Below are 20,514 nucleotides of genomic sequence, written 5' to 3' on the forward strand. Positions count from 1 at the left end.
CATTGATTTACATTTTAATAAGTGCTTTCCTCTGGTTGCTGTGTGGATTAAATGGCTAGAGTTACCCAAGCTTTGTTGAGGACAGTGTTATAATCAGGGTTTTGAGAGTTACTGATGAACGAGGGCGAGTGGTAGAGCCTGCTAACATTAGCCGGATTAGCTCATTAGTGATTAGCCCGAGAGCCAGTCGTGTTTAAGAAAGATATGTGAGAGACTGTAATTCATGTTTACGGTACTGTCATGAAATACTCAGCAGCAGGTAGGGGGAGCTCAAGAGACAAAAAAGACAATTCTTGCATTGTATTATGCAATGTTAAGTGGCAGCATTGTCCTGTTCCTCTGATATCACTGCAGACTGTCAGAGCCGCTGATGACATGTCAGGCTCTTGGAGGTTTGCCACATTTCATGACTACGACGTGTAACTCCGTTCCAAGAGGTAGGGTATAAATAAAACACTACTTTCATTGCCAGATACTTACTCTGCCTTTGCTGCGTGTCGGCACTTACTTTTCTAAGAAGATTTTGGTACTGGGTGGATCTGATGCTCTTTAACCACAAACATTAATACACAGACAGCAATGAATGATTGGCCCAGAAATGGCTCACACCTGGCCTTGAATGATGCCTTGCCTTGGACTTGGGGTGGGTTTAGCTACCTCAGCTCAGCCACAGGTCCACCTTATATGGGCCAGAAATCAGGTGTGCTGCAATTAGTAAGATAAAATGATATATATATATAGCACAGATAGGGAAACACCAGTCTAAAGCATCCACATTACACTGCCACCTAGTGTCATGGGAGTATCAGATTCTGCAATAAACTTCCGTTAAACAAATGGGGAACCTGCTCTGTGGATTCATTCAGGGAGTACTGTGACATTTGATTCTTGGACTCATGTGAGTTGATCTTTATGAAACAAAATGTAAAAATAACTTTTATTTTGTAAAAACCAATAAAGGGAACTAGTCACCAGCTATTCAGTCATAGCGATGAGCTATATGTCAGGATGGAGACGTATCTTTGGACTGTGACAGATGACATTCATTTAGGCTCTGCGGACGTCTGATTGAACTACAGCATGTGCCACACACCGTCACTTATTCTAAGGCTCGGGCAGAGCCACAGCAATGGATCTAGCAGGATCTGATAGCAGAGATGCTGACACTTTCATTATCTCTCTTGGACAGAGAATGGATATTTTATGATGAAGAATTCAGGATGAAAAAGCAGTCACGGTCAGCTGTGAGGAGGGAGGCCACTATCATGATTAATGCATCACTCAAAACACACCTCGCTGCCAAAACACTCACTGGCCACTTCATTGGGGGCGTGCATGCTATAGTTCGTCTAGTACTGTGTAAAGTACACACATTTTGCATAACCTCCATAGAAAAGCATTGACCAATAAAATGGAACATACTGGAGTAGCTGCACATGAGTCTAAAGTCACCATGCACAATGCCAAGTGCTGGCTAGAGAGGCAAAAAGCTCCCAGCATTGGAGTGCGTAGTGGCAGAGCTTTTCTCTGGAGTGATGGAGGTCCATTCAATACATTTGGGATGGGGTTGTGTTGTGTTTGTGATCCACATCAGTACATGACCTCGCTTGAGTTCCTGTGGCTGAAAGTAATCAAATCCTCACAGCAATGTTCCAGTATATACAGCTCCTCTTCCTGTGCTGGGGAAGACTCTAAACTCAGAAGCACAGAAGCCCACCACTTCGTGGGTCAGGAGGTTAAAAAAAAACATTATATACTGTTAGCCACATTAGCATTTTCATCACAGGAACGAATGGAAAACTGTTAGCGTCCGATGCTTTTTACTGCACTTCTGTCTGAATCTGAGAGAGTTATTCATACACAGATTATATACAAGCTTCAGTAATAATATTATTTCTTTCCTTTTCTTTGATTTGTTTTAGTATGTGAGAAACTACAGATACAAGCCACGTATTGTTTTGTCTCATTCTTTTCCTCGTTTACAAGTAAATATTCTGATCCCACTGTCCCTGCGCTGAGTGTGGAACAGGTTCATTCGTTCAATCATTATTTGTAAGCGCTTATCCAATTCAGGGTCGCGGTGGGTCCCTGGAGGGGGCGGCAGTCCTTCACAGGGCAACACACACGCACACATTCACTCACACGGACACTTTAGAGTCGCCAATCCACCTACAAACATGTGTTTTTGGACTGTAGGAGGAAACCGGAGCACCCGAAGGAAACCCACGCGGACACAGGGAGAACACACCACACTCCTCACAGACAGTCACCCGGAGGAAACCCACGCAGGCACAGGGAGAACACACCACACTCCTCACAGATAGTCACCCGGAGCAGGAATCAAACCCACAACCTCCAGGTCCCTGGAGCTGTGTGACTGCGACACTACCTGCTGCGCCACTGTGCCTCCCTTATAATATATTCAGACAAATATAATTCAAATATTGAAAATTAGTTCAAAAATTAGCTCCGTAGTTCTCACTGTCTGAAAACGAGTGTCAGTGAGGTATGTTTCCACGCTGCGACAAAGCCTAGGCCAAATCCTATGTGTCCCTACACCCTCCGTAGGGCACAGTGCCTGTCATAAAGGCTTCTGCACTCATGTATGTTGAAAATCATTTTGGTCAGCTTTAAACTTCACATTTCCCTGTAGATTTTGAGGCCTGTGCAGAGTATATTTACTTTTATTTTCTGTGTTGTGCACTATGCAGGGAGTATGGACCCCATGGATATACACCCTTCATTTTAGCAGGTCAGTCTCTGACCACAGAGCTGCTCACAGCTGGATATATTTGACTGAGTGACTGTTCTCAACCTTCCAGCAAGAGAACTGTGTTTGATACTCACAACATATTCAGCTCGGGCTGAAAAAACGTATTCATCAATTTTACATTGGAACTGCAATGTGACGAGAATGGACAGGATTAGAAATGAGTATATTAGGGGGAGCAGTGCAGGTGGGACAGTCTGGAGACAAGGTGACAGAGGCGGTTTGAGCCTGGGCACAGGAAAGATGTGAGGTGTATGGGGATAAGAATGTTGAAGATGAAGCTGCCAAGCAGCAGGAGAAGAGAAAGGCCAAAAATGAGGTTTATGGATGTGGGGAGGGAGGACAAGCGGGTGGTTGGTGTGACAGAGGAAGATGCAGAGGACACAGTGACATGGAGATGGATTATCCTCTGTGGCGAACCCTACTGGGAGTCCCTGAGAGAAGGAGAAGGCGTAGTGAAATTGCTATTTAAATTTTAAAGAGTGGAATATTCAAGTTGCAAGAACTGATATTTTTAAAAAAACTAAAACTAATCATTATTTAGGAATTAGTAACTAAAGACTTATCATTAAGAATCTGTCATTATTTAGAAACTGAAATAAAAAGAAAAAAGAAAAATTGCACAAGGAGAATCCACAGATGACCATCCCGGAGAGGTTAAATCACTCAGGCGGCACTCAGGTGCAGCAGGTAGGTGTCGCAGTCACACAGCTCCAGGGACCTGGAGGTTGTGGGTTCAATTCCCGCTCCGGGTGACTGTCTGTGAGGAGTTGGCACGTTCTCCCTGTGTCTGCGTAGGTTTCCTCCAGGTGACTGTCTGTGAGGAGTGTGGTGTGTTCTCCCTGTGTCTGCGTAGGTTTCCTCTGGGTGACTGTCTGTGAGGAGTGTGGTGTGTTCTCCCTGTGTCTGCGTGGGTTCCCTCCGGGTGACTGTCTGTGAGGAGTGTGGTGTGTTCTCCCTGTGTCTGCGTGGGTTTCCTTCGGGTGACTGTCTGTGAGGAGTGTGGTGTGTTCTCCCTGTGTCTGCATGGGTTCCCTCCGGGTGCTCCGGTTTCCTCCCACAGTCCAAAAACACACGTTGGTAGGTGGATTGGTGACTCAAAAGTGTCCGTAGGTGTGAGTGTGTGTTACTCTGTGAAAGAATGGCGCCCCCTCCAGGGTGTATTCCCACCTTGGGTCCAGAGCCTACCTGGAATCACTGGGTGCACCGCGACCCTGAACTGGATAAGGGTTACAGATAATGAATGAAAATCACTCAAATGCCTGGGTGAAATAAAGGATAGGATTTCAAGCTAGATTTAAAATAGGTTGCTATGGGAGACGATCTCATTAATAATGGTGTGGCAATATGGAGTGATGTGCTGAAGTGCCTGTTTTTGTTACTGGAATTATTTGGATTGTTGTAGAGAAAACACAATCGACTTCCAAGACTCAAATTAGGAGGAGTGGATAAATAAGGATGGAATGGTTGCAATAAAGGCAGCAGGTAAACACACTTAATCACACTTTTGTGTAATTTTGTGTCCAAGGAACATTTTCTGTATTTTCCCGAAGCCTGAATTGAATGTATTGTACTCAGTGGCCATCGGGAGATCAAATAAAAGGTTGCCAGAGTGCCTTATAGTTGGTAAAATGACCACTGAAAGGAAGCACAAGGCAGGCATTTTATCAACTATAAAAATTACAATGTAGAATATTTAGACTGATCTCTTATCTTCCGATACAACAATCTCTATCTGCTGCATCTGCATTGTATGGTTGATCTTCATGGACATTACGATGGAAAAGAACCGAAAATCCATTGTCTCACGTTGCTTCAGCATCTGCTTCGTGTCCTCTGTGATAAGAGTGTTTGGAGCCAGTGGGTCTTTTTGTTTCTTTTCAAAGTAGAACGCTACTGTCTTTAGTAATCGACTTCATGCCACAGATGTGAAAGTTAAAGAAAAGAAAAATGCACAATTTATGCATGCCTTTGTTTCTATATATAAAAAAGCCATTTCCATACATAGCTTTAAAGGTGGTGCCACTTACCAAGTGAAGGCTTATTTGAAAATCCTTTTTTAATAAATACACTTATTGAAGTCTACTTTCATCCACAGCACAAATGATGGCGTTTGCCTTTAAAGACAGTGGAGCGTCAAACTGTAGGTCTAAATGAGTGTGTTGTGTGAGGCGCGTGTGGAAGGCCCGCCTTATGGGGCTGTGCTTTGACACTTTAAATGAATCGTGAGGCTCTGCTTTAAAGAGCCGTGACTTACTGAAATAATCTACTCACTTTTTCCCTGGGGCGGCACAGAAGTGTATAGTCTCGGTGAGGCCTGTGCTCTTTAAAACAGTTCATGGAATGTTCTAGAAAGCGTTTGTCTTCAGAAAGAGCTGCTGCAGCCTATTCCCGTGTCCTGAGGCGCTTCAGTGATCTGAATAGCTGCCCATGTCTTCAAATATTAAACCTTAAAGGGTCTGCATGCTGGAAAAACAGGTTTCCCCCTCAATATCGCCCTCACTATTTCCCTCCCTGTATGCGCATTAGGAGTTTGATGTGGCGTTTAAGCAGGTTTAAAAAGGGTTTTAGTTCATAGAGTCCGTATATGGAAACTAAGCCATACTGAGCCATCGTTCTTGTGATGTCACAAAACCAGTAAATGTACCCACATCCAGGGATTTAGCCTGCAACTGTTTTTCCAAAACAAATTCACTCCAATCAGAGCAGCTCTCTGTGATAAAAACTGAAAATGAATTACAGTTAGTGGTGTAACACAATTACATTTTAAAAAATGAATGCAATTTTTTAAATAATTCTTTGGCATATGACCATTCAAAACATTCATTCATCTGTAACCCTTATCCAGTTCAGGGTCGCGGTGGGTCCAGAGCCTACCTGGAATCATTGGGCGCAAGGCGGGAATACACCCTGGAGGGGGCGCCAGTCCTTCACAGGGCAACACACACACACACACACACACCTACGGACACTTTTGAGTCGCCAATCCACCTACCAACGTGTGTTTTTGGACTGTGGGAGGAAACCAGAGCACCCGGAGGAAACCCACGCAGACACAGGGAGAACACACCACACTCCTCACAGACAGTCACCCGGAGCAGGAATCGAACCCACAACCTCCAGGTCCCAGGAGCTGTGTGACAGTGAAACACTACCTGCTGCACCACCGCGCCACCCCCTTTCAAAACAAAATACCTTAAATAGTGCAGCAGTTAAATGCAGGTGCATTTACAAACTATAACTACCACATCCTATGGGAAGTTATGGCAATGTCTAATTAAATGCCCATATCAGCCTTATCACGGTACTACATTAGACAAATACGCCTCTTGAGAGCCCCCTAAAAGAAGGTCCTCCAGTCCTGTTACTTGCTGTTAACAGCGATATTGGAACAAGTGTTAGACCCAACCACAGGCAAGCAGAACAGAATTGGATTTGAGTACCACACTCATGACGAAGCATGTGACGAGGAAGACCTTACCCCTCTCAGCTCGGAAGCATCATGTGACTTTGGGAAATTTAGCCAAATGGTTGGGGGTGACCAACACACCTGTAGTTCGTTGGTTTTGGTCCAATTCAGTTAAGAAGCTCATAATCTTGAGCATTTTCCCCTTGGTTTTTTTTTTTTTTTTACACACTGAAATATCCACCAAAAAGCGTCACTGCAAACCATTTGAGAATGTTCTCACCTGTCAGACCTGGCGGAGGCGGACGTGGACGTGAGAATGTAAACACAAGAAGAAGGTCCTGTGTTCTGGACTAGTGTGTTTCTGATCCATTACTCTGATTGGTGGCTAAACTTTAACCAGTTCTCCGTTTACCTGCCTACTGCGTCCTATATGCAAAGCACACCCTGGCTACCAATGCCATTTAGCACCGACCTGTGGTGTTCACTTTAGTGTTGGGTCGGACCAAGGTCAGATCTCATTCTCGCCAAAAACTAACCACAGTCAAGTTTGTCTGGGACCGGACAGAGACCACCTCCTCTAAAGGGTTTTGGTGCGGTCGTTTTAGTCCACATCCGAGTGTAATTACTTCTTTCACATCTGCCCAAACGAACCGCACCAAGGATGAAAACGAACCAGAGTTTGTAAAAGTGCAGGTGTGAAAACATCCTAAAACTGTGGAGAAAACTGGATAACAGCAATGTGAATTATTTGAAAAGTTTAACAGCCCTAATTACAAAGGTTTTTTCATTCATTCATTCATTATCTGTAACCCTTATCCAGTTCAGGGTCTTGGGGGTCCAGAGCCTACCTGGAATCACTGGGCTCAAGATGGGAACACACCCTGGAGGGGGCACCAGTCCTTCACAGGGCAACACACACACAGATATACATTCACTCACACCTATGGACACTTGAGTCGCCAATCCACCTACTAATGTGTGTTTTTGGACTGTGGCAGGAAACCGGAGCACCCGGAGGAAACCCACGCAGACACAGGGACAAAGGTTTTTTAGCATATGCCTAACCATACACACTTCACAAGTGGATCTTGGCAGAAAAAAATAATGACAGCAAGTAAATGGGCTGTTTAAAGCAGACTTTCATTTGATTAATTAAATGTACAGAGAGGGTGAAATCCGTTTACATTCATGTCATTATGCTTTACAGGGCATCTGCCTTTTGTGCACTTCATTGTGGTAATTTAACATGGCACATAAAATCCATTCAATAACGACTAATGTGTGGCTTTCTCTGAGAGCTGAAGTGAAAGCCTGTCTGCCTGACCGCTGGTGGCTTACTGCGATTAATCCTGACAGTAGTGTTGTTTTAATGCAGTCAACACAAAACACTGTCTAAACAACTTCCAAAACAAAAGCCACTCGTTCTGCTTCATCCTCCATACGAAATCAATCAGAAGAGCATCACGACGTTCAACAACCTCCTGAGCTGCGACATGAATATTTGTTGGATTTCTTTCATCTTCATGGCATTCATAAACAGACGGAAAATCCTGTAACTCAAAGGAATGAGCTCCGGTCTGCGTAATCCCTAAAGGAGTGTCTTATGGTGAAGTCTGTGATGGTATGTTTGAATCGACTTTATAATTTATTAATTCCAGGCTTTCAACACAATACGGTGATAAGGGAACACAGGCTTATATAATATTATAGATAGTATCACTGACAGCTCCACGGTCCTGGGGCTGTGGGTCCAACACCTACCTCAGTTGACTCTCCGTAAGGAGTTTGGTGTGTTCTCCCTGTGGTTGTGTGGGTTTCCTCCTGGTGTGCCAGTTCCTCCTACATGCTGGTAGATGGATTGGCTCTTCCAGTGCTTTTCCCTGCATCCAATGATTCCGGGTCGGACCAACCATGACCCTGAAAAGGATGAAGCGGTAAAATGAAAGAATGAGTGAATGAATGAGTGAATAAATGAATGGTTTATTTGTAGCCTTGTCTTTTTATTATCTTGTATACTTTATGGAGAGACCTCTGAATGGTAAAAAAGCATGAAAACTTTTGAGGATGTTGCTCTATTCTTTCTCCACAAGTGGTAGCACTTAAGGTGGATCTTACTCCAAATACTGGAGACAGCTAAATTTCCATTTAAAGTCAATGTATACCAAAAGGGCTACAAAGCTAAACAGTTACTATTCAAAGTTGAAGTTTAAGAAGAAGAAGAACACCAAGTCCAAGAAGTCGAAGAAGAGGAAGAAGGATTTCAAGAAGAAGTCGAAGAATAAGAGGAAGTCCAAGTCCGAGAAGTCAAAGAAGGATTTCAAGAAGAAGTCCAAGTAGAAGAAGAAGTTGAAGGACTTTAAGAAGAAGTCCAAGTCCGAGAAGTCGAAGAATAAGAGGAAGTCCAGGTCCGAGATGTCGAAGAAGAAGAGGAAGAAGGACTTCAAGAAGAAGTCCAAGTCCAATCCAAGAAAACGTCCAAGAAGAATGGTACAGCTGCCCACTGCAATTCTCAACCATAATAAGCTTCAATCTGTTTCTTACTCAAACATAACATTCGCTATTAAAAGATGTGAAGCTTCTGAATGAACACAGTTTGTTTTCCTGTGAGATCATTCCTTCTCTAGAATCATATAAGTTGCCTTTAGATCTCACTAAATCTCATACTAAGATGTTTTTGCAACCCCTGCACATTGTTGTTAAATCAGAGTACATTAAATAAAAGCCTTCTGACTGTGGGAATCACTCACACTTATAGCAGATGCCCCGTAAGAACTGGACAATCCCAGGCTTGTTGCTTGCTAGTGATCATTGCTGATTCAGGCCCTATCCTCATCAGTCTTTCAAGCTTGAGCCTTAACGGCTGAATCTGACACCATTGATCATGGTTTTGTGCTGAGCGCACTGGAAAGAAAACTTGTTTTTTTTGTCTCTCTCCTTTTTGTGGGGTGGGGTTAGCAAGGATTAACCAAGTTGAGACAATGCCTTTCAAGTTGTACTTTGCTGAGAAAGAAACAGCTTGTAGGAGTTTGCCGACATTCATCAGCAGTATGGCGTCACATATGGGGGGTCCATGTTGGAGCCTTTCAGGAAGACATTTGATTCATCTGCAGAGAAGAGATGATGGATGCCTTCTGAATTATTGTTCCTGAAAATGTGATAACGTTCGTTAACAACTGACATTGGAAGCTGACGGCCAGTCCTCCGTCTTTAGTACCGAGGTTGTGTTGAGTACACTGCAAAACTGATGTGCTTACACTTTTCAAAGATTATTATTTCTTTATTATCATATTTCCAAAGAGATTTCCACTTGCATTTTTAATAATTGGATATATTGCAGTGAATCTCTGGATTAAGTCATTTATATATATGAAAAAAAACCCTGCATTCTGTTTGAGGTTCGGCTTCCCTCCTGGAGCTGCGGTTTACCCAGTGGCTCTTTTCCCAATCCTCTGCTTAAATTATTCTCTTAAATTATATATTGTGTAGCTGTGCTCCATATATGTGCTTCTGAATCAATCCGTAATCCTGTACAACAGTTCATTATTTAGCTTCTAATTTTACCAAACGTACCCAATTAATCACTCAAAAAGTAATTTTCAACCCTCCAGAATTGGCAGGTCATATTTACACTGCATGGTCACAAGTTTGCAGACACCTTGAAAGGGCTTTCACACCTCCTCTGAGATGGATACCCAATACTAGCCCACACTTGCCAAGCTGCATTGTGACTTAAACTCATGTGCAGCAGTGTCCCTCTCTCTAATGTCAAATTCTATTCTACTGTGTGGGTGCAATTAAATCCTAGTGTCAGCAGTGGATACAGAGTTGACTCATTACTAGCAGTGTCCAGAAACTCTTGGTCATGTAGTGTATATTTGGTATGATGTGTGTAAAAGGTCACAACGTTGGGTTGTTTTTTTTGGCAAAAGGACACGTCAGTGGGCGGAGGATGGAGGGGTCAATTGTGAGCGGAGACGATTCATTTCTTTTGTAGCAGCTGTTGGTTTTTCCAACGTTACTCGTCATTAAGCTGAAATAAAGGGGTAGTGGCTGAAACAGTCCAGAAATGTATCTCATTATGCTGCAATTACACAGCTGCAATTAAGAGCAGCTGTTATTAATACCACACTGACTGCAGTCTAGAACAATGTGGCTGAATTCCAGCACTAGCTGATCCTAGCACTCTCATATTACAAAAGAAGCCTGTAAACAGCCGTGTATTGAGTAACCGTCCCTCTCCTGAGGCTACATGACTCTCTGCAGTGTACTTTGTTGTGAGCTGCAATATTCTGTTTTTCAGGATCATGGGCCTGGTTTGATTTAGCAGCAATCTGCTCTGAACAGCTTCCCTGATAGAAAAGCCAGAATGGACAGGTACAGCTGCTCACCTACAAAACAAGCATATTCTCACAGAACCGGTCCATCTCCTACCATTGTACTAATCTATCCAGTTGACTAATAGATAGATTAAAAAAAATGTACTCCAACTTGTAAGACATTTTACACTGGTGGAATAAACAGTTTTGGAGATACATGGTGTTTTCCGATAGCGATATGCTGTGTGTTAGAAGCTAGTACGCTAGTCATGCGCAAGCGAAGACTAAATCATTCAAATTAGAATTACTTTATTGGCCACTGTGCTTGCACACAGTTCTCCGTATTTAAACCAATCCGTGCAGTGAAACACACATTTACACACACTAGTGAACACTAGGGGGCTGTGAGCACACATGCCTTCCAATTACAAGCCCAGTTCCCTAACCACTAGGGCTGCCCCTTGTTAAATAAGCAATCATACATCAGACCACAACCAGCTACAAACAGACCAACAAATCCTGACCCAAGACCACCACCAAATCAGTTTAATCCAGCATCAGGCCAGAATTAACCTTTAGAAACCTGAACTAAACAAGTTTAAACCAACACCAAACCAGGATAAAGCAGCATAAACCGGCACCAGATCAGCATTAACCAACATGGCCCTGTACCAGACCAGTACAAAGACGTTCAGTGGAATGGATAATGATACTCGGTTGAGCAGGGTTACTTCGGTATCAACACAACAATCATAACATCAGTCGTACTGATCTGGGGACAGTTTAAATTCACATCTGCACAACATTATACCGCTCCAGTGTCATTGGGTGTTTAGGAGCTGTGGGATCTGAGAGACTCCGCTTGCTGAATGTGGCTTAAATGTACACAACTATTTATATATAATCAGTCTTAAAGTCTAATAAATGTGTAATGGGCTAGAAAAAGTGGATGAATAAAAATTAATGGATTGTAATATGAGGATATTAATGTAAAAATATATTCTGAAACATACCACAAATGTATTGTAGTTCCCACTAATTAATTTACTGTTTTAAATGTGCACTCACAACGCTACATGAGAATATGCAAAAGTTAGATTTTTTTTAATGAAGCTCTACACTTGGGAAGCTCCATTCAAAGATGTGCAGAAGGATGGGTAATTTCTACCCATCAGCATTAAACTGTGCGGCGACAGAGGAGTTCTTTTGTGTGACTCGGGTGAAAGCCCTGCTGCCTGAAATTTTTTATTTATTTTATTATTTTTTTTTAAGACCATTCTCAAAGCACCCCTCAGAAAAAGGATGAAAGTCAGAGCAGGCTTCTCTGGAGCCGAGGTGAGGTTGAAAGAGCTAAGCGCCGCTCTTTTCAGCTTTTAGCTCCGCACACTCCCTCTATAAACATGGGCCACAGACTTCTGCATCTCCGTAATGAAAAAAAAAAACCACTGTATTCATTCACTTTATTTCACTGCTTCTGCTCTCCACTGCTTCGGCTTCACGTTCTTCTTTATCCTACTCTCACTCTTTCGCTGCAGGTTCTCCGCGTGAGATTGTTTTCTTTTGGGGGGATGAGGTAGAGAAAGAGAATGAGAGAAGATGTGTAGCCAAGGACTGAAGCTTTGGAACTATCGCCAAAGGGGCTTTCTTCCCTTCACCAGTGATTAAGGTCATATTCATATGCCTGGGTTTTAAAAGCCTATGTTCTAGTCTTACTTAGACCACAGAGAATGTGTTGTCAATTAGAGTTCATTATTACCACAGGCAGAATGTCCAGTCCAAAGTCCAGTTTTGTTCACTCTATACTTTTTGAATTAGCTTTCACGTTGCAGTGGAGACGGATAAATACTTCAGTGCTTACCGGCTAACCGGCTAATAATTCAGATGAAAGACTTGTAGCATGAGCTCATTGGTAAAAGTCCAAGAACCTGATGGACAAGCCTTTTTCTTTGTTGTTGTTCAGCAGCAGTCCATTGACAAAACTGTGCTACAACAAAAACAGACACATGAAATAAACTGGCAAATAAACTTCAAGTTTGACCAACATTCATTTCCAATTAGATGAATTAGAATTAGAATTCCGATCAGTGGAATAGTGGAATAATTTTGGAAAACTGCGAGCTGTGGAAAAGCATTAGAGGTTGCATCTCTTTATCATTTTCAGTTATGTCCATTTATCATTAACTAATTTGGCTAACTTAAAGCATGATCCATGATTTAAAAAAATTACTATAATAATAATTTAAAAAGTTTTGATTTTTAAAAATACATATCTTAGAACAGCTCCACATTGGCTATGGGCAAGTCTGCCATTTTTGTGAAGATATCTGTCAAAATGGACAAGTTTCTGGTCCATCAGTTTAAAGTAGTGTTGAAGAAGAGCCTACCCAGTAAACAAGGAACGTCCCTGGACGTTCAAAATAGGTCTAAATGTAGTCTGTCCGTCAAGGACATATTTTAAACGTCAATGGACGTCCAAAATCCATCTTAATAAGTTAGTTAAGTGGTGACCAATCGATAACGTCAGTGGACGTCCAAAACGCGTTTTATACAAGTAATTTATTTCGGGACCAATTAATAACGTCAATGGACGTCCAAAATACGTCTAATAGTCGTCTTTTCGATGTCTGTGTTTGGACGTCTTTTCAACTTTCATTTTCAACCTTAAGAGAACGTTGATTAGACGGCAGTCATTACGTTATTTCAACGTTGAATCAACGGCTAAATGTTTACTGGGTAGTGCAAAAAAAAAAAAAAAAAAAACAAAATTCGAAAATTTGACGAGACCTAGATAAAATATGGTTTCATGGAACAAATTTACATATTGTTTTTCTTGTTTTTTTTGGTCACTTACCATCCACAAAGGAGGCCTCATATTAAAAAAAGTTTGAGAACCACTGTTATATGGCATTTCAGTTCACCTTCACAAAGCAGATTCATTGGCGGTAATGATCTTTGAACTCTACATTGCGTCAACTTAAAAGTAATGGAATTTTCACACCTAAGATTGCATTTGCTGGAATGGTAAAGAGCAGTCAGTGCTTGGGAAAATAGAAGAAATGAAAAATGTTTTCCCTGGCTTTCATTTCAGGCTGAAACCTTTGAGCTTTTCTTAAACCACTGTATTAAGCTATTATCAGTTACAGAATCTGACACCTACTTATCCATATGAAGGTATTGCAGGTTATATGGAGAGCCATAAAACGATGAAGCCTGATTGTGGCATTAATATGGCCTCAGTGCTGGGGAGAGAGAAGTTCCATTAACATGGCCATACGTGTAGGGGCAGTGCTGTATATCAAACCAAATTAGATTATTAATCAAGCCACACAGATTAGCTATCTCAAGGTTAGTGCAGAAGTGCTCTATCCTCAAGATGAGGAACCAGCTCTGGGCACTGCTCTACCCAGCAGGCTTTGGTAGGATTCTCCTGCGAATCTGAGACAGACTGAAAACACTGTGGACACAATGCTTAAGGCTTTGGATGATGAAGTCTTGAACATAAAAGCGCTATCAGTATTCAGTGCTTGTTTGCATGTTCCTCTTATTTTCCCTGGGTTTGGACACTTGTTGACTGATCAAACATGTTTTTCATTTCATTATTGAAACAAGTCCTGGCAAAGAAAATAAATCAATCATGAATTTACAGCAATTGACCTATCCATGCTCTAACCACACACACACACACTCATTTGTCTCAAATATTGACAAGCTTTACAGTGCTTTGGCAAAAAACGCAGTTTAACATAATGAGAGATGGTCTCGTACACCTTAGTTTATGTCAATAAATTTACATTTAAAGTGTTTCATACCAAATTTCAAACAGAATAAAAAAAAATCAAAAATAATGGCTGAAAAGTGATACTGGTGACATTGTTTTATTAGGATCAACATTAGCTGTTATTGCAGCAGCAGATATTATAAGTCTGCCTAGTTTCATATGTATAATTTCAAATTATTGGTGTCAAGTATTACATGTTAGTACTGCACTAACAACGTTTTCAGGGCAAATTCACAATATGTGTTTTTTCTTTGTTTGTTCTTGAGTTATCTAAATAGGGAGGGCTGCGTCAGGAAGGGTATCCGGCGTAAAAACTGTTCTAGATCGACGGCGCGAATTGCGATTGATCCACTGTGGTGACCCTGGACGGGAGAAGCCGAAGTAGAAGAAGACATTGTTGTTCTTGCGAACCATCCACAGCTCTATTCTAACTAAAGCCTGGTCAATAACAGAGACCCTCCCCCAGGGGAGGCATAATGGGACAAGAGCAAGAGACCATAAACCCCAAATGATGGTATATTACTGTTTATAAAGTGAATAGATGTTGCATTTTCTCATACATTAGCTGATACCTGTGGACCATTTAATAAAATGTATAAAAAGGTACAATTTACTGCAGAAAAATTACAGAGGGAGTAACACAGTACCTCCACATATATTTATAGGGTAACTGTATGTAGGAGTAAACAGTTGTAGCTTAAGTCTAGCAGTGTTTTACTGAAATTAGTTTTTTTTTAATAGAAAAAAAATGTATATATTTTAAAGGTCAAATCAGCAAAATAAAAGTCATAATTAAAATTAACTACAAAGTGTAATGTGATTAATTGCAATATATTTTTTTTACAACCAGTTATATTAACATGACTTGTTGTGCTTCAGTTTTCATTAGATTTGGTGTGTTTTCTACAGAATTTTGTAAAGCTTGTATAACTTTGCTTCTGATGCTAACAAGAAGAGCACCGAGGACAGGTCGATTGCTCAGCCCCAGTGGTTTTCTCCCAAGAACTAGCTCATTTAAAAACACTGAACAATGCTCAAGACACTGGGCCCCAACATAAAGCAGAATTAGAATTCACAAAACTGTCGTTTTTCCTTTTTCCTCTGGTGTTGACTGGACATCTTATGTTTCTAAGTTTATTAAAGCAATGTAGATATGCCACAGCAGGGGACGTGTAACAATGGTGTTATTTGAGATGTAAATTCACAGCAATTATAACATTTCCTAGAATGCCACATGCTGCGAAATGCATATAAAAGTAGAACATGTGTGATGCTGATTTCATTTTCCCCTCTGGCTCGTTTCCAGAAACTAAATTGTCAATTGAGCACAATAGAGAATGACTCATTGATTCTAAAGCAGGGTGTGAAAGTGGGTGGAATTGCCTGTCCTTGTGTTGGAAGACCATTATAGCCATGTGTATGTGTGTGAGTGTGTGTAGATCATGTGGTTGATATTTTCATGAGATGTGCAGATAGCACCTTTGCATGCTCTCCCTTTGAAGCTGATCTGAATGCACTGGAACCGATGACTCTCTTCAGGAACCACAAAAAACAGCAGCTATATTTGTCTTCTCTCACTCTCCTCCATGTTTAATCCTGTTGTCACGCACGGTTTGTACTATTTAAATCGCTACAACACAAAGCGATCCACTCTTAAGATTACCCAGTCTCACTGATTTCCTCTCCTTATCTCTATTAGCGTAATATTCCTATCACAGAGCCCGTGGATATGTGTTCAACAAAGCGTGAAAAAATGTGTGCGCTGTCAAATGAAAGGTTCTGGAAAAGTAGCAAGGCACTGGAAACAATGCACTGCAATACAGCCCCGTTTTAACAATGACAACGTTATTCCTTGAATGATGGCAGGCTTCTGTTCTTGTTCTGTTACTGTATAATGGAGCTGACATCCCATAATGACAGTTAAGTTTTTAAGACTAACACAAGCTGCCTGTTAGTTACTATACATTTTACAACCATTTATTTCCAGCATGGTGTTTATTTTTGACATTACCTTACGTAACCTAGCGTGGCACTGTTCATATTAAACAGAAGAATAGCCTGAAAGAGCTGTCGGAAAAAGTTTATTAGCTCATGCAGTGAGTCCCCCCCCCCTCACTTTCTTTCTTTTGGATACAGACATTACTAGCAGGCTCTAAGGGGCTCACAGGGGCACAGGTTAATGCCAACATGTCCTTCCCTTCAGCCACTCTAAAAATGTAACTCATCATTTGTGCTCTCCTGACGTAATGAGACAGGCCACAGTGACCGTCACATTTCCACAGCCTGAAGAATCTGTGTCACTTCTTATAAGGGCTCCGGCATTTCCATCTATCATGCAGCTGACCCGTGGGCCCACTGGACACAGTTAAAATGATAACATTATTTATTCCCAGGCAGACATCTCCCAGGCTGCAGAGTAACTGGACTATTGTATGTGGGGTTTCATTCATGTTCACCTAATTTACATTTTACTATAATAATAATCTCTTTTTTAAGATGTAAATGTCTGAATTATTATTGCGTGTCTTAACTTTTCCACTGAATGGAACATACACGTATCGACTCGGCTCTTTTGCTTTTCCCCCGGCCAAATCTGGTACGTGGTCCCTGCTTGCTTACGGGTCCAACTGAGCCGAGTTCCAAATCCTTGACCACAAAATACAGAGCTCCAGCACAAACTCGCCGCTTGTAACATCTGTGAACTTAGAGCAGCTTTCACATTTGTTGGTATCCGACTTGTAACTTTACCTCCAGGTGTTTTAAAGAGGTTCAAACACTCCTCAGGTCGATGGCCGGTGAAAATCTCCAGCTGAAAGTGCAACAAGGAAAACTGATCTGTGAGAAATGGGGCAGGAGCATTGTTCAGTTCAAAAAACAAAAACAACACGTGAACTGACAACGCATTTTTGTGGTTTTCAAAGCATGTGGTTCCTTTTAGAGATGGGGTTTTGCGATATCACTGGCTCCATTTCACAGGGGAGCAGTGCTAGTGGAAAAGCACCCATCTAAAAGCAAGTCAAGCCGAGTCGAGCTGATCCAGTGCAGTGGAAAAGCAAATTAATTGCAACATTTCACCAATACCATCCATGAATTTGTGTGTTACAGTGGATTATTGCTTTAAAAGAGAGACATTCATTTCCATAGGTGTCTCGCAAAGTTACCATCAACTAGCAACAGGATTTAGACTGGAATTGCAGACGGTTCAAACTACCAAAAACACCCACCATGCCTGCTTCCTCACTTAGAGCACACACAGCATGCCCTATGCCCAGGTAGTTATTGTTTTCTGCATCTGATATTGCACTGGCACTGCACTCCATACTTTACAAAATGACATTTTTTTTTGTAAATACTGAAACACAGCAAATGCACGTGCTCTGTATGTCGATACCACCAACATCTATCTGACAATGCCAAACACTAGTCCTCATGACCTAGACCGGCCACATGAGCGTTCTACTGCCTGGCAGGGTGTATTGTCCAGTGGTGTACGTGTTAATCCATGTTGAATGTGTGTGTATGAAATGGATTAGCAATGCGGTGGGAGGTTGGGGAGGGCTGTAGGATTTTACCGTGGCCCTGACGGGGCCAGAATCCGCTGCCAGATGTTGTGTAAATTCCTCCTGCAAACAGCAAAGCACAACTCCCTAGGCTGTGTAACAGATCAAGTGAAATGGCAGTGGTTGAATCACTGTTTTTGCCCTGCTGATGTACACCAAATTGATTTACAAAACGGACGGCGATGTTGTGGTCAGATTAAGGACTAAATCGCTTTCAGAAAGGACGTGTCTGCCAGTTCACTCGTTTCCCCTGCAGTAAGCTCAGAGATTTCTAGAGGGCACACAAGCTCTTCCAACTTTGCCTGTCCTCCTTGGAATCTACTGAAACACTCCTCAGCACTGGCTTCCAAACAGTTTATATTTGTAGAGACTTGAGCCATGGTCGCTAATTCAGTAGCGGTAAGGGCATTTTAGTGTATTTAAGGTATGTCAAATAAAGAGACAATGAAATATGTCAGTGCCATTCTTTTTTTATTATTTACTTCCAAATAGGTTGGGACAATAATTCAGTATCAATTTATATCGCAGTATAAACTGTTTCTATAACAATCATATGACTCTTTTAAACATTATTTACAGCATCAGTCACTGACTGACGTTTATTACAGGGAATTGCTTTCAGTTCATTGCACTCAACTTTAAAGTTAATTTAAAAATCTTAATATTCACAAATGGGCGGTACGGTGGTGCAGCAGGTAGTGTCAGTCACACAGCTCCAGGGACCTGAAGGTTGTGGGTTCGATTCCCGCTCCGGGTGACTGTCTGTGAGGAGTTGGTGTGTTCTCCCTGTGTCCGTGTGGGTTTCCTCCAGGTGCTCCGGTTTCCTCCAACAGTCCAAAAACACACGTTGGTAGGTGGATTGGCGACAAAAGTGTCCGTAGGTGTCAATGTGTCCGTGTTGCCCTGTGAAGGATTGGCGCCCCCTCCAGGGTGTATTCCTACCTTGCGCCCATTGATTCCAGGTAGGCTCCGGACCCACCGCGACCCTAAACTGGATAAGCGGTAACAGATAATGAATGTATGAATGAATATTCACAAATATTATTATAGGTTTGTCAGTAATGACATGTTTCTTGGCCTTTTTTTGGTGTCTGTTTTATTGTTCATATTCATTCATTCATTATCTGTAAGCGCTTATCCAGTTCAGGGTCGCGGTGGGTCCAGAGCCTACCTGGAATCATTGGGCGCAAGGCAGGAATACACCCTGGAGGGGGCGCCAGTCCTTCACAGGGCAACACAGACACATTCACACCTATGGACACTTGTCGCCAATCCACCTAACAATGTGTGTTTTTGGACTGTGGGAGGAAACCAGAGCACCTGGAGGAAACCCACATAGACACGGGAAGAACACACCACACTCCTCACAGACCGTCACCCGGAGCGGGAAGCGAACCCACAACCTCCAGGCCCCTGGAGCTGTGTGACTGCAACACTACCTGCTGCACCACTGTGCCGCCCTAGTGTTCATATAAACATTGGAATTACATTGTATTGACAGAAACTAAGAAATATATCGTGATATAAATTTTGCCCGTATCGTCCAGCCCTACTTGCAAATCAGAGATTAAAAACCGATCTCTCATGATCTGGATTGACTGCAGAGAAACAGAGTAAGCAAGACTGAATATAAGAAGTGGTTCTGAGAGAAAAAGATCCTGCTGTGAGAAAAACACCTACACCTACACGCTTGCCTTTAGCAGTGGCCTAGTTCACTCTGTGTTAATGGAAAGCAAAAAATAATTTGTGTTTGCTTTAAAGAGACTTGAAGAATTAAATACAGCGAATGAAAATGTTTGTCAGAGAGTGTTGCCCTTCTCAAACCTATCCAAGGCTGGATTTATGATTGAAACACACAACGGCTGGATGCTCTCAGATGTAAGTGCGAGTCATCTTTGTTGTCGGGGCATAGTCCTCAAGTCGCTGTCAAAGTCCACAGCAGGGGTCAGAGAGCAAGGCAGCAACACCTCAAAGGCAAATTCATAGTCATGGCTTCAAACAAACAAAAAGAAAAACCAAGGCAACCTAAAGAACTACAAAACCTTGTATACAGAAGGGAGGAAGCGTCACTATATTCAGTGTGATGCTGGCTAGTTTGTTCATGCAACACAATCAAGCAGTTAACCTTGTTGATGGGGCATTTTCAAACATTAACTCTGGGAAACTGGCGCTCTTGAGAAATTCCTTCGGTGCAAGTTGTAATTACGATTTGACTTGGATGCTTGGAAACTTCCCAGTACTTACTTAAACATGAAAGCAGCATTAGCCCTCATCCTCCCAGACTGAGCTACTGGATCTTTAACCAATAAGATCCCAGTATTAGCCATGGGAAACATCATGCTTTCCAAATATTAAAAAGGAAAGGGCAATACATACAGACTCAAACACCTACATTTGTCACTCAACTTTACACTTTTGTTACAATAAACTTTATTTAAATTGGAAAAAAAAACATTTTCCACCATTTTTATGGCAAAAATGGCAAGGGGTGACTTGTTTTTAAAGTAGGAAGTTGTCACTCCTCCTTGTCCTCCATGCCTCATTGTTCACTAGCAGCTCAACAGAGGCTTTGTTTTCAATGCAGCGAAAGCCAACAACGGCCTTGATAATCTGTTAACAATTACAGGAATAAATAGCCAAGGTGATATATTTTCTTATAACTGAATGGCCATGGACTGGCA

The 20,514-nt window shown here is 41.9% G+C and overlaps 1 long non-coding RNA gene across 4 annotated transcripts in view; it reads right to left on the reverse strand.

Moving 5' to 3' along the window:
• The window catches only part of LOC136665337 (uncharacterized), a 63,871-nt gene that overhangs the window by 14,258 nt on the left and 29,099 nt on the right, over positions 1 to 20,514 (reverse strand). For 3 of the 4 annotated variants that reach the window (XR_010795232.1, XR_010795231.1, XR_010795228.1), the window contains exon 3: positions 7,941 to 8,096. This is a non-coding gene — a long non-coding RNA (uncharacterized lncRNA). Of the gene's footprint in view, positions 1 to 7,481; positions 7,730 to 7,940; positions 8,097 to 20,514 lie in introns of those variants that run through there. The other variant, XR_010795230.1, reaches the window with a different exon arrangement.

The sequence above is a fragment of the Hoplias malabaricus genome, chromosome 13, assembly GCF_029633855.1.
Source record: "Hoplias malabaricus isolate fHopMal1 chromosome 13, fHopMal1.hap1, whole genome shotgun sequence".
Lineage (NCBI taxonomy): Eukaryota > Metazoa > Chordata > Actinopteri > Characiformes > Erythrinidae > Hoplias > Hoplias malabaricus.